The following is a 12,981-nucleotide window of genomic DNA, read 5'->3' as shown; positions in this document are numbered from 1 at the left end:
TTTATTTGCAGTTTTTGCTTTCACAACAACTTTTTCATACTATTCCACTGTTCTTTCTGCCTAGAAAGTATCTTTTCCAATTCTCTTCCCCCTTGTCAAATCTTTATTCATCACTCAAACCACAATTATAACCTTACATTCTGCTCCATGAAACGCCCTTTGACCAGGCCCCCACTATCCACAAGTCAGAGTTGGGCTATATCTCTCTGTGATCTTCCCATATTCTGTAGCACTAATCAACCCATATTTTCAATGCAAATGATATCTAATACTTACCTAGTACTAATGAACCAGGCACTGCTCTAAATAATTTATACATAGCCATTCCTTTGTCTTCATAAATCCACAGTAAACTAGATACTTTTTATTGTCCCCATTTTTTTAGATAAGAAAACTGTCACATAGACAGCTTAAGTAACTTTCCAAACATAGCAGAACTAGTTAGTGGCAGAGCTCCAATTGGACCCAAGGAGCCTGTAGTCAGAGTTCACGTTTTTAATAACTTGTCTATGCCACTACACTTGTCTGTCTTTCCCTCTAGAATATGAGGTTATTGATTTGTCACTTTTATCACTCACACACTATAGGTACTGGTATGTAATAGACCATCAGTAAATATTTTTTTAATTAACCAATGAGTGAACAGATAATTCTGAGATTAAGGATATATCTGTCTTGAATCTTATGATACTAGTATAAGAAGAAATTCACACAGGCTAAAAAGAAGTTAAAACTTGGCATTGCCTATAAGAATCATGGGTAGGCCTCAGTCATTTCTGATTTGAACATTAGAAAAATGCAGAGAGCTTTAAAAATAATATGTTTTAATCTATGGGAGTAAAATTTAAAGTTATATTCTTTCTTAATTTATCACCCATAAATCTTAAATCCAATATATCAGCATAATAAGCTCAAGAGTTTTGTAAAAACATATAGATTCCTAGATCATGACATTGAATTAGGTGAATATTTCTTGGATAGGACGCCAAAAGCACAGGCAACAAAAGAAAAAATAGACATATAAGACTTCATCAAACAAAAAAAAAAATTGTATGTTAAGGGACACTATCAACAGAGTGGAAAGGCAACTCACAGGATGGGAGAAAGATTTGCAAATTATATATATGATAAGATGTTTATATTCAGAGTATATAAAGAACTCTTACAACTCAACACCAAAACAAACAAGCAAACAAACAAAACAACCCAATTTAAAAAATTGGCAAGGAAATTGAAAAGACATTTCTCCAAATAAGACATAGATGACCATTAAGCCATGAAAAAATGCTCAAAATCACTAATAATTAGGGAAATGCAAATCAAACTACAGTGAGACTACAATTCACACCCATTAGAATGACTATTATCCCAAAAAACCCAGAAAATAACAAGGGTTGGCAAAGATTGACAAGGATGTGGAGAAATTGGAAGCCTTGTGTATTGCGGGTGGAATGTTAAATGGTTCAGCTACTGTGGAAAACAGTATGAGAGTTCCTCAAAAAATTAAATTAGAGTTACCATATGATCCAGCAAGTTCACTTCTAGGTGTACACCCAAAAGATTTAAAAGCAGGGACTACAAAAGATATTTGTTCACCAATGTTAATAGCAGCATTATTCGCAATAGCCAAAACGTGGAAACAAACCATGTGTCCATCCATAAATGAATGGATAAACAAAATGTGGTATAGTCATACACCACATAATGATTTTTTGATCCATGATGGACTGCATATATGACAATGGTCCCAGAAGATTATAATGGAGCTAAAAAATACCTATTGCCTAGTGACATCATAGTCATTGTAATGTCATAGCACAATGCATTACTCACAAGTTTGTGGTGATGCTGATGTAAACAAATGTCCTGTGCTGCCAGACATATAAAAGCACAGCACATGCAATTATGCACAGTACATAATACTTGATAATGGTAATAAAGGACTATGTGACTGGTTTATGTATTCGCCATACTTTTTATTGTTATTTTAGAGTGCACTTTTTCAACTTATTAAAAAAAAGTTTACTGTAAGACAGTACGTTGTGTTATGCTGGCAGCAGCTTCATACATCTCATGTTTACCACATCTCTTGATTGGGGACAACAAATCTCTTGTGCTTGATTTAATCTTGTGTTGTTTTATTCATCATGGTCCCCAAGCATACAAAATCCACCGATAATGTTGCCAGTAAAAGGCCACATCAAGTGACTGACTTGGAAATAAAATTAAAAGTGATTAAGAACTACAAAGGTGGAAAATCAATGATGGCTATTGCTTGCCAGTCAGGCATGCCCCATTCCACCACAGCTACAATCTTGAAGAACAAGACCAAAGTGATGGAAGCTGTTAAAGGATCTGCTTCATCGAAGGCAACGAGACTAACAAAAATCCAAGAAGGGCCCATGTCAAACATGGAGAAACTTTTAATGACTTGAATTGAAGACCAGAGACAGAAGTATACCCCTCTCAGCACCATAATGATCATGGCCAAAGCAAAAAGTTTATGATGTTGAAAAAAAAGGCTGGACTTGACTATGATGTTGAATTTACTGATATTTCTGAGTGGTTTAAACAATTCGAGGATCATTATTCATTACATAATATGAAAGTGAGTGGTAGGTCTGTAAGTGCTGATGTGAAATCAGCTGAAGAATTTTTGGAAACTAGAAAATTACTTGCCAGAGGAAATATTCAATATGAATGAAACCTCTCTATTCTGGAAACAGATGCCTGAAAGGACTTTCGTCCATAAGGAGGCCAAGTTAATTCCAGGTGTCAAGACAATCAAAGACGGGATAACAGCCTTGCTTGGGAGCAATGTTGCAGGCTAAAAATTGAAACCCTTTGTGATCTGGCACAGTGAGAACCCCAGGGCCTTCAAACATATCAATAAGCACACATTGCCAGAGCAATAAGAAGTCATAGATGATCCAGCTCCTCTTCTAAGATGTCCTCCTGAATTTCTATGCCAGTGAAATGGAGAAGTACTGTTTGGAGAATAACATACCTTTCAAGATTTTACTTATTGTTGGTAATACTCCCAGAATCCTCCTTTTTTTAAAGATTTTATTTTTCCTTTTTTCTCCCCAAAGCCCCCAGGTACATAGTTGTGTGTGTGTCTTTTTTTTGTTGTGGGTCCCTCTAGTTGTGGCATGTGGGATGCCGCCTCAGCATGGCTTCATGAGCAGTGCCATGTCGGTGCCCAGGATTCCAACCAGCGAAACCTCAGGCCACCGAAGCAGAGCTCGTGAACTTAACCACTCGGCCACAGGGCCATTACCCCAGAATCCTCCTTTTAATGGTGATCTTCATCCCGGTATCAAAGAGGTATTTCTTTCTCCTAACACCACACCTTTGATGCAACCAATGGATCAAGGAGTTATAGCAGCTTTTAAGGCCTACTACCTGAGGAGGACCTTTGCCCAGGCTGTTGCTGAAATTGAAAAAGACACTGAGGAGACACTGATGCAATTCTGGAAGAATTACAACATCTATGACTGCATCAAGAGCCTTTCTTGGGCTTGGGGTGATGTCACCAAGGGGTGTACGTATGGCATCTGGAAAAAGACACTCAAGAGGCTTGTCCATGACTTCAAAGGCTTTGCCAAGAATGAGGAGGTTTCAAAACTCAAGAAGGCTGTGGTTGAGATGGCAAACAACTTTATCCTGGGTGTGGATGAGGATGACATTGAGAAGCTCCTAGAAGTGGTTCCTGAAGAATCGACTAATGAGGAGTTGTTGGAACTAGAACAGGAACACATAGCTGAAGAAGAGGCAAGAGAAAAGGAAGCTGCAGGAGAAGAAAAAGGATAACTCCAAGTAAATTTACAGTAAAGGATTTAGCAGAAGCTTTTGCAGACCCCAATAAGCTTCTTAAAATGTTTTTTTTTTTTTGAGGAAGATTAGCCCTGAGCTAACTGCTGCCAGTCCTCCTCTTTTTGCTGAGTAAGATGTCCTGAGCTAACATCCATGCCCATCCTCCCCCACTTTATATGTGGGATGCCTACCACAGCATGGCTTGCCAACCAGCGCCATGTCCGCACCCGGGATTCAAACTGGCAAACCCTGGGCCGCCGAAGCAGAACGTGCAAACTTAACCACTGCGCCACCGGGCTGGCCCGCTTAAAATGTTTTAAAACATGGACCCCAACACCAAAAGATTTCCTTAATAAAGAGGAATGTTTATGGTACATTACTTGCTTACAAGGAAATCTATGATGAAAAAACAAACAAACCAAGAAGACCACTACGGGCATATTTTGGAAAAGAGTGACATCTCCTCAAGAAGAGCCTCAGGCAGGTCCTTCAGGAGGTATTTGAGAAGAAGGCATTGTTATCATAGGAGATGACAGTTCCATGCATGTTACTGCCCCTGAAGACCTTCCAGCAGGACAAGATGCGGAGGTGGAAGACAGTGATATTGATGATCCTGATCTTGTGTAGGCCTAGGCTAATGTGTGTGTTTGTGTCTTAGTTTTTAGCAAAAAGTTTAGAAAATTAAAAAAAATTAAAAATAGAAAAAGTTTATAGGATAAGGATATAAAGAAAGAAAATATTTTTGTACAGCTATACAATGTGTTTGGGTTTTAAGCTAAGTGTTATTACAAAAGAGTCAAAATGTTAAAAAAATTTTAAAGTTTATAGAATAAAAAAGTTACAGCAAGCTAACGTCAATTTATTATTGAAGAAAGAAAAATGTTTTTTATAAATTTAGCGTAGCCTCAGTGTACAGTGTTGATAAAGCCTACAGTAGTGTACAGTGATGTCCTAGGCCTGCACATTCACTCACCACTCGCTCACTGACTCACCCAGAGCAACTTCCAGTCCTGCAAGCTCCATTCATGATAAATGCCCTAAAAAATGATGTCTCATTTTTTATCTTTTCTACCGTATTTTTACAGTGCCTTTTCTATGTTTAGTTATGTTTAGATACACAAATACCATTGTGTTACAATTGCCTACAGTATTCGGTACAGTAACATGCTGTACACATTGGTAGCCTAGAAGCAATAGCCTATATGCTATAGCCTAGGTGTGTAGTACACTATAGCATCCAGGTTCGTGTAAGTACAATTTATGATGTTCACACAATGACGAAATCACCTAATGACTCATTTCTCAAGAAGTACCCCTGACATTAAGTGACACATGACTGTATATACATATAATGGAACATTTTTCAGCCTTAAAAAGGAGAAAAATTATAACATACGTCACAACATGGATGAACCTTGAAGAAGTTATGCTAAGTGACATAAGCCAGACACAAAGGACACATTTTGTATGATTCAGATTATATATGGTATTTAGAGTATTCAAATTTATAGACACTGAAACTACAGTGATGGTTAACAGGGCCTGAGTAGAGCGGAAAAGGAGAGGTTTTTTTATGAGTGCAGAGTTTCAATTTGCGAGTGATGAAAATTTCTGGAGATGGAACATGGTGATGGCTGCACAACAATGGAATGTACTTCATGCCACTGTATACCTAACAATGGTTAAAATGGTAACGTTTATGTTATGTATCTTTTAACACAATAAAAAAGTGAGAACATAAGAAATGTGTAAACATGTCCTTTTGTCCAGTTGAAATGTTTCAGAGATAAAATTTGAGAAATGTTGGAATTGTCTGATGGATAGATTGGATTTAATAACTATGCATTTGCTTATTCAATATTTCTTGCTTGACATAGTATAAAAACAATATAAAAAACTTACACAAACCTGGATGGTATAGCGCACTTTACTACACACGTGGCCAATGTTTTATTTCAAGTCATAAACTTGAAGTATTCAGTACTCAATAAGATCCAAGATCTGATTAGATTCTCCAAGATAACATTCTTTTTTTCAAGTCAGGGAAAAAACATCCATCCTTTTGGATTATCATGAGAGAGAATGGCTTTAGAATTCATTGACAGAAAAAACTATTTTGAATGTCCAGGCTTTATGGTCTTAAATCGAAGTACAAGTATTTCAATTGACAAGTAAAATCAAATATAGAATTTTGTAGACAGAACTACTTGCTTCTTTGGTGGCAACTGGGTAATAATCGCCTTTTTTCAGTTGCTCTTAGAATGTTCTTTAGAAGAGATGATAATATCTTTGAGCTTTCTCTCACCTCCTTGTTGCCAATAATCTTGGGAATGTTAAAGGGAATTAATGTCATGGCAATAATGATGATCACAGTTTATTTTTCTTAATCATGGCATGCATAAAACAGACCTCAAAAATTTATGAATTGGGGGGCTGGCCCCGTGGCTGAGTGACTGAGTTCCTGCACTCCACTTTGGCGTCCTGGGGTTTCACTGGCTTGGATCCTGGGTACTGACATGGCACCACTCATCAGACCATGCTGTGGTGGCATCCTACATAGCACAACCAGAAGGATCTACAGCTGTGTACTAGGGGGCTTTGGGGAGATGAAGAGAAAAAAAAAAAAGATTGGCAACAGATGTTAGCTCAGGTGTTGATCTTTTAAAAAAATTTATGAATTGGAAGTAATACTTTTAGTTCTATCACAATTTACATAGATATGGATTAGTGATGATTTATCTGGTTTATAATTAAAATCGGAATCCATTGGGGCCCAATATACTGAATGTGCATGTAAGGCAATTTAAAAGGATTACAGTATGTCCACTCCACCACCAAAAACAAACAAGCAAACAAAATACATACAGACCATGTATATATGGTATGTACGCATGTGCATATGGATTTCTATAAAACTAACAGTATACTAGTTTTATGAATTTTTATTTACTTCTAATTTTTGAATGATGGAATTAGGAGATCTTTTCTTCCAAAATTACTATGTAATATCTGGTCAAAGCTGTACTACTTTCATCCTAAGATTAATTAGATTAATTTTATTGGAAATGTTCAGTAAACATGCAAAATTAATTCTACCACTTATCCAAACCAGTAGCATGAAATAGATTTGAGTAATACAATTTATTCAGGATGCCTGGTGTATAGCATATTCGTTTTCATCTCAGGGTCTAAATATCCAGTAAGTTCAAAATTTAAATATTTGCTTCATTCTTACCAATAACATAAGAATAATGTTTCAGCATCTAAACGTCCCACATTAAGTTATTAGACTTATAAGTTAATTTATTAAATGGTTTTAGTGTACATTGCACTAGATGCATGCCATAAAATTTTCAGTGGCTCACATTGGAGTCCTAAGCAGATATTTTCCTGCATCTTCTTAACTTAAAAGGTGCAAATATACAAATTATCCTAGATAAGTAATTATAAGACTACTATCAAGTAATACATACACTGAGGTTTTGAAAATTAAGCATCTAATAACCCACAAATATTTGAGGTAATATTTTTATTATAATTTTGAGAACAACTGAAATGAGTTTTTCAACCAGCTATGTTTGTGTGTCCATTTGACAAAAACAATGAAGCAACTTTATGAAACATATACCTTTTCAAGCTGGAAATATTAAACATAAAATTTCAGCCTTAAAAATTTGGAAGGTGTTTATATTGACCCCTTTCTGGAAAATGAAGTAAAACCAAATGCATCAAGGCCTTGTAAAGCTGAAAGTAAGACCATGGAAATGGAAGATTGTTGACAAGAACAAGAATCTGCTAAAATTAATTTTTAATGGATGATTATTTACAAGTAAATGTAGATAATCTGGAAAAATACTCAGGGAAGTTCTGCATGAAGATTACTACCAAAGAAGATGGAAACTTTTGCTGTGTCCAGCTGAATTTACATCTTTGATGGTTTCTGAAGAGTTTATGATTTCCCAAATTAGACGGCCTGTTGAATGGACTGACTCTATTAGTATGAGAGGGTATTCCAATTGTAAATTTTATAATGTGTTGCTCTAATTGGCAAATTGCAAGAAAATGCAGAACACATTGATATTGGAAAGGGATACATCCTATAACATGAGAAAATTCTCTTATTGTGAATACTATTATCCTCTATAATATCCTTTTGAAGAGATATTTAAAATTTCTGTTCATGGTATCTCCTCTTAACTAATGGGGCCAGTTTTATTGTGGGAGAGACAGGAGTGGGTGTTATATCCATGAGAGCTTGGCAATATAGACACCTAACAAGAACTAAAACAGGTTCCACCATACTCTTGTATGTTTTATGAATATAAACTGAAAATCTTTCCAATACCAAATACCTCATTGATGCAACTTAAACTATTGTTTCATGGAAATACATACAACACGCACACACACACATACACAACTATCCTTATTATTCCTCCAGGGTGCACCATAGTTTAGACAAGTAATGGCCTGACTAGAAGTTGGAATTATATTGAAATCTAGTATGATTCTGGACTCTGAATTAATTATGTGAGTGGTTCACATTTCTCCTCCATTTTTTGCTATCACTTTTCATCATTTTATGTAATAGCTGCCTTTGCTGTGACTGAAAATATACTAGCGTCCTTACTGCTGAGCATATTCCACTTCATTTCTCCTGCCAACATTGGCATTGTGGTTGTATGCCACATAAGGTTTTGCCTTTCTCCTATTACCTATCCCACTATTACCACAAATATTATCCAAATTGTAATTGTCCCTCAGTGAGCTTTTGTGTTCTCTCAAAAGTGAACGTATTCTTTTAGCTTTTTGAATACTTCTGAGAAGCTTTGAACAAGGTACTTTGAGATGTGACTTCAGTGAGTGCTGATCGAACTGATTTTGATTCAAGTAGCCTGAGGACCACACTTTGAAGAACATTTGAATAAAGTGTGTTTGAAAGCATCATCTGACATAAACTCTCTTTACTATTTGATCAAACGGTGACTCAGGGTTGTGTATGTAACTCCTGGCTCTTTTCTACATCCTGGGGAGTTCTCTGCCTACTCAAATTACCTTCCTTACAATTTGCTAATACTGTATGTCTTCTGAATTTATTTAAAAGACTTTGGTGTTTGACAAGTGTCCAATTCAGTCCATTAAGCTCTTTATTTAATTACCTTTTAAAGATTGGAAGAGATGATGCAGTGGCCCTATGGAACCCAGTGCCGTAAACTCCAGTTCCTCTGCAAAGCTCTTAGTGCTGAGTAACAGAATAGAACTATGTTTGACTTGTATGCAGTCTGCTGTGCATGAAAATGAAGGACAAAATCTAATCCACATAAACTGTAGAAGTTAATAGTCAAACAAAAGAATTTAGGCAGAGAAAAAATAGGTAAAAGACAATGAGGACCTTAAAATTATTTAACCCTGATCACCATTGCCATTCGCATTACAGATTGTTGTTAAAGTATCTTTAATCTGTTTTACTTATGACTACTCCACCAAATTGGTATTTATTTTTACTTAGATTTATCCACACATTTACTTTTTTCTAAGGTCAACATTCTCTTTCATCTCCCGTCTTCCTTCTGAGTTCAACTTGCCTCTTCCTAAGGTACATTTATCAGTAGGTCATTAACTGAGGGTCTGTGAGTAACAAATTGAAGTTTTGTTTAGCTGGGTTTAGAATTCTAAGTTAAACTTATTTTCTCTGCAGATATTATTTTATTGTTATATGGCCTCCATTGTTGCAGCTGAAAGCTTTGCTCTCATTTTAATTGTTTTCCTATGTAGGCAATCTGTCTTTTATCTGTGTTTGCTTTTAAGATTTCCCTTTTTCTTTGATGTTCTACAGCTTTACTGTGGCATCAAACGATATGAATTTTTAAAGATTGCTCTTGCTTAAAAATGTTATACCTTTTTAACCACAAGATTTATGTCCTTTATCAAATCTTGAAAAATTCTCAATCATTATATCTTTAAATCTTGCTTATTCTCTCTCTTTCAAACAACTGTTATATAAATGTTAGATCTGTTTATTCTATTCCCCTTTATTAACTGGTCTTTTAGTTTCTCTGTCCTGCATTATGGGTAATTTTTTCAAAACCATCTTTCAGTTTACTAATTTCTCTTTAGCTGTGGCTAATATGCTATCTAAATCACCATTATTTTTTCCATTTCAGCTACCTTCTTTCATTTTTAAAACTAATATTTGACTTTAGTCCCTATTTTATTTATATAAAGCAAAATTTAAACCAAATTTATTTTTCCTTTATAGTTATATGTTTTTAAAATGCATAGAGTCATGTAACTACCACCACAATAAAGGTACAGAACAGTTCCTTCACTCAAAAAAAATTTTCTCAAAAGGCTACCTATGGCTTGATTTTATTTATATGGTATTCTGGATAAGGCAACACCGGAGATATGAACAGGTTAGTGTTACCACGGATTAAGGTTGGGAGAAGGCAGCATTTGATTACAAAGTAGCAGGAAAAAAGATTTTTCTATTATTGAAAGTAGGGTATTGAGGTCTCCCACTATTTTTGTAGTGCTATCTATTTCTGTTTTCACTCAGTTGATTCTGTGCTTTGATACCCAGAAGTTTTTAATTCTGATAAAGTTTCTTTCTTTCTTTTTTTGTCCTTCTTTGTCACTTGTGACAGTTTTTGACTTAAAGCCTATATTGTCTGATATTAGTGTAGCCACCTCTCTTCTCTTTTGGTTACTATTAATGTGGAATATCTTTTCCCATATTTTCACTTTCCATCAATATGTAGTATTACATTCAAAGTGAGTCTCTTGTGGACAGTATATAGTTGAATCTTTTTTTTGATCCATTCTGTCAATCTATATCTTTTGATTGAGGCGTTTAATCCATTTACATTTAAAGCAATTACTGATAGAGAAGGACTTGATGCAATTTTGTTAACTGTTTTCTGTATGTCTTATAGAGTTTTTGTTCCTCATTTTCTTTCTTACTGTCTTTTAGTTGATTTTTTTTGCAGTGACACATTTTGCTTCCCTTCTTTAATCCTCTTGTGTACATTCTGTACATATTTTCTTTGTGGTTACAGTGGGGGTTACATAAAAGACCCTAAAGTTAAAACTATCTATTTTAAACTGATATCAACTTGACTTAATTGAGCTTACAAAACGGTCTTCTACAGCTCTCCTTCCCTTTTTTGTTATGGATTTCACAAGTTACACCTTTTATTTGCATATTCATTAACATAGACATAAATTTTTTTATGCTCTTTAATTCAAATCTTATAAAAGAACAAAAAGTTGAGTTATAAACCAAAATTACAATATATGGCTTTTAATATTTGATCGTATGTTTACCTTTAAGAGGTAACTACATATTTTCCTACTGGTTTAAGTTACTCTATGGCATCCCTTTCTTTCAACTTCAGGGATTCCTTTTAGCATTTCCTGTAGGGCAGGTCTGATGGTAATGAACTCTTTTCTTTTTTGTTTATGTAGGAATGTCTTAATTTCTCCCTCAGTTTTGAAGGACAGTTTTGCCTGATATAGAATCTTGGATGACAGGGTTTTTTTCTTATTTTAACACTTTCATATATCATCTCATTGCCTTCTGGCCTCCAAGATTACTGCTGAGAAATCTGCTGATACCTTACTGAGGATCTCTTGTATGTGACACATCACTTTGTTTTGCTGCTTTCAAGATTTTATCTTCATCTTTGATTTTAGACTATCTGATTATAATGTGTCTCAGTGTGGGTCTCAGAGTTTTTCCTATTTGGAGATTGTTGAATTTCTTATATTTGTATATCCATGTTTTTCCTCAAATTTGGGAAGTTTTGGGTCAATATTTCTTTAAATAAGCTCTCTGCCCCTTTCTTTTGCCTTCTTCTGGGACTCTCATAATGCCTTTATTGTTCTTCTTGATGGTTTTCCACAAGTCCCTTAGGTTCTGTTCACTCTTCTTCATTCTTTGTTCTTTTTGATACTTCAGACTCAGTAATTTCAAATGAGCCATCTTCAAGTGTACTGATTCTTTTTTTCTGCCTGCTCAACTCTGCCATTGAAACCCTCTAGTGAATTTTTCAATTAAGTTCTTTTATTTTTCATCTCTAGAATTTATGTTTTGTTCTTTTTAAATTTGTATTTCTTTGTTGAATTCTCATTTTGTTCATGTCTAATTTTCCTGATTTGCTTTAGCTCTCTGTTCATGTTCTCCTTTACATTTGTAGCATATTTAAGAAAGTTGTTTTAAAAATTTTGTCAACTTCAAGACCTGTGTTGCTTACAATTGGTTTCTGGAGATTTAATTTGTTCCTTGAAATGAGCTCTGCTTCTCTGTTTCTTGTATGACTTGTCATCTTTTGTTAAAAACTAGGCTTTTGAAAAAATAGCCACCTTTTGCAGTGTTTGCAAACTGGCTCCCATTAGGGGAGTATCGTCACTAATCACCCCTGCATGAAGGATCAAAGACTGCTCTGGACTTTTCTTGGGATGTATATTCCCATGGCCTGTAAATGTGCCTTATTGCTTAATTCCCCTGTTTACACAGCTGCTTTTTAAAGTCATCATTTTCTTAAAAGCCTCACCCTTGTTTCTTCTCTGGTTCATAGATGTTCTATGTATTCCTCGACTTCTAACCTCTTGTCTCCAGGTGCCTGCCAGTCTGCAGTCTTCCTGCAATTCTCATGAACCACCGTGCCCACCACCACCTTCAGCGGCTTTCAATTTGATATCTAAACTATATGACTGTTTTCATAAATGCTCCATGTCAGGTGAAACAGAAACCAGTCCTTTGGGCAAGCCAGATCATTGCAAAGCAGTTCCACTCTTCTTTCAGTTCTGAGGGAGGAATCAGGAATTGGGGGACTTGCTCCCAACCATGTTGCACTATGCCAGGGATGGGATGGTGCACAGGCAAGCACAAATGCCACAAAATTTCCTTTAATTTTGACTGTGACTTTCTTTTTTCAGGGTTTGCTTGGTTGCTGCAGCTTCTTAGCTGGTTTCTACAGTTCCCACTAAGTTACTTTGGTCCATATGTTGTTGACTACTTGGTGTTTCCATGGGGCAATGAACATCTGGATCTTCCTAGTCCACCATCTTGCTAATATCACTTGCTTGAGCTTGCTTTTGTGTTACTAAAAAATGGCATAATAATTGAATTTTTCTTTTTAAATAAAAAATTATGTCTGTAAA

Source organism: Equus asinus, chromosome X (assembly GCF_041296235.1).
Source record: "Equus asinus isolate D_3611 breed Donkey chromosome X, EquAss-T2T_v2, whole genome shotgun sequence".
Classification (NCBI taxonomy): domain Eukaryota; kingdom Metazoa; phylum Chordata; class Mammalia; order Perissodactyla; family Equidae; genus Equus; species Equus asinus.
Note: the sequence above shows the minus strand (reverse complement) of the source record.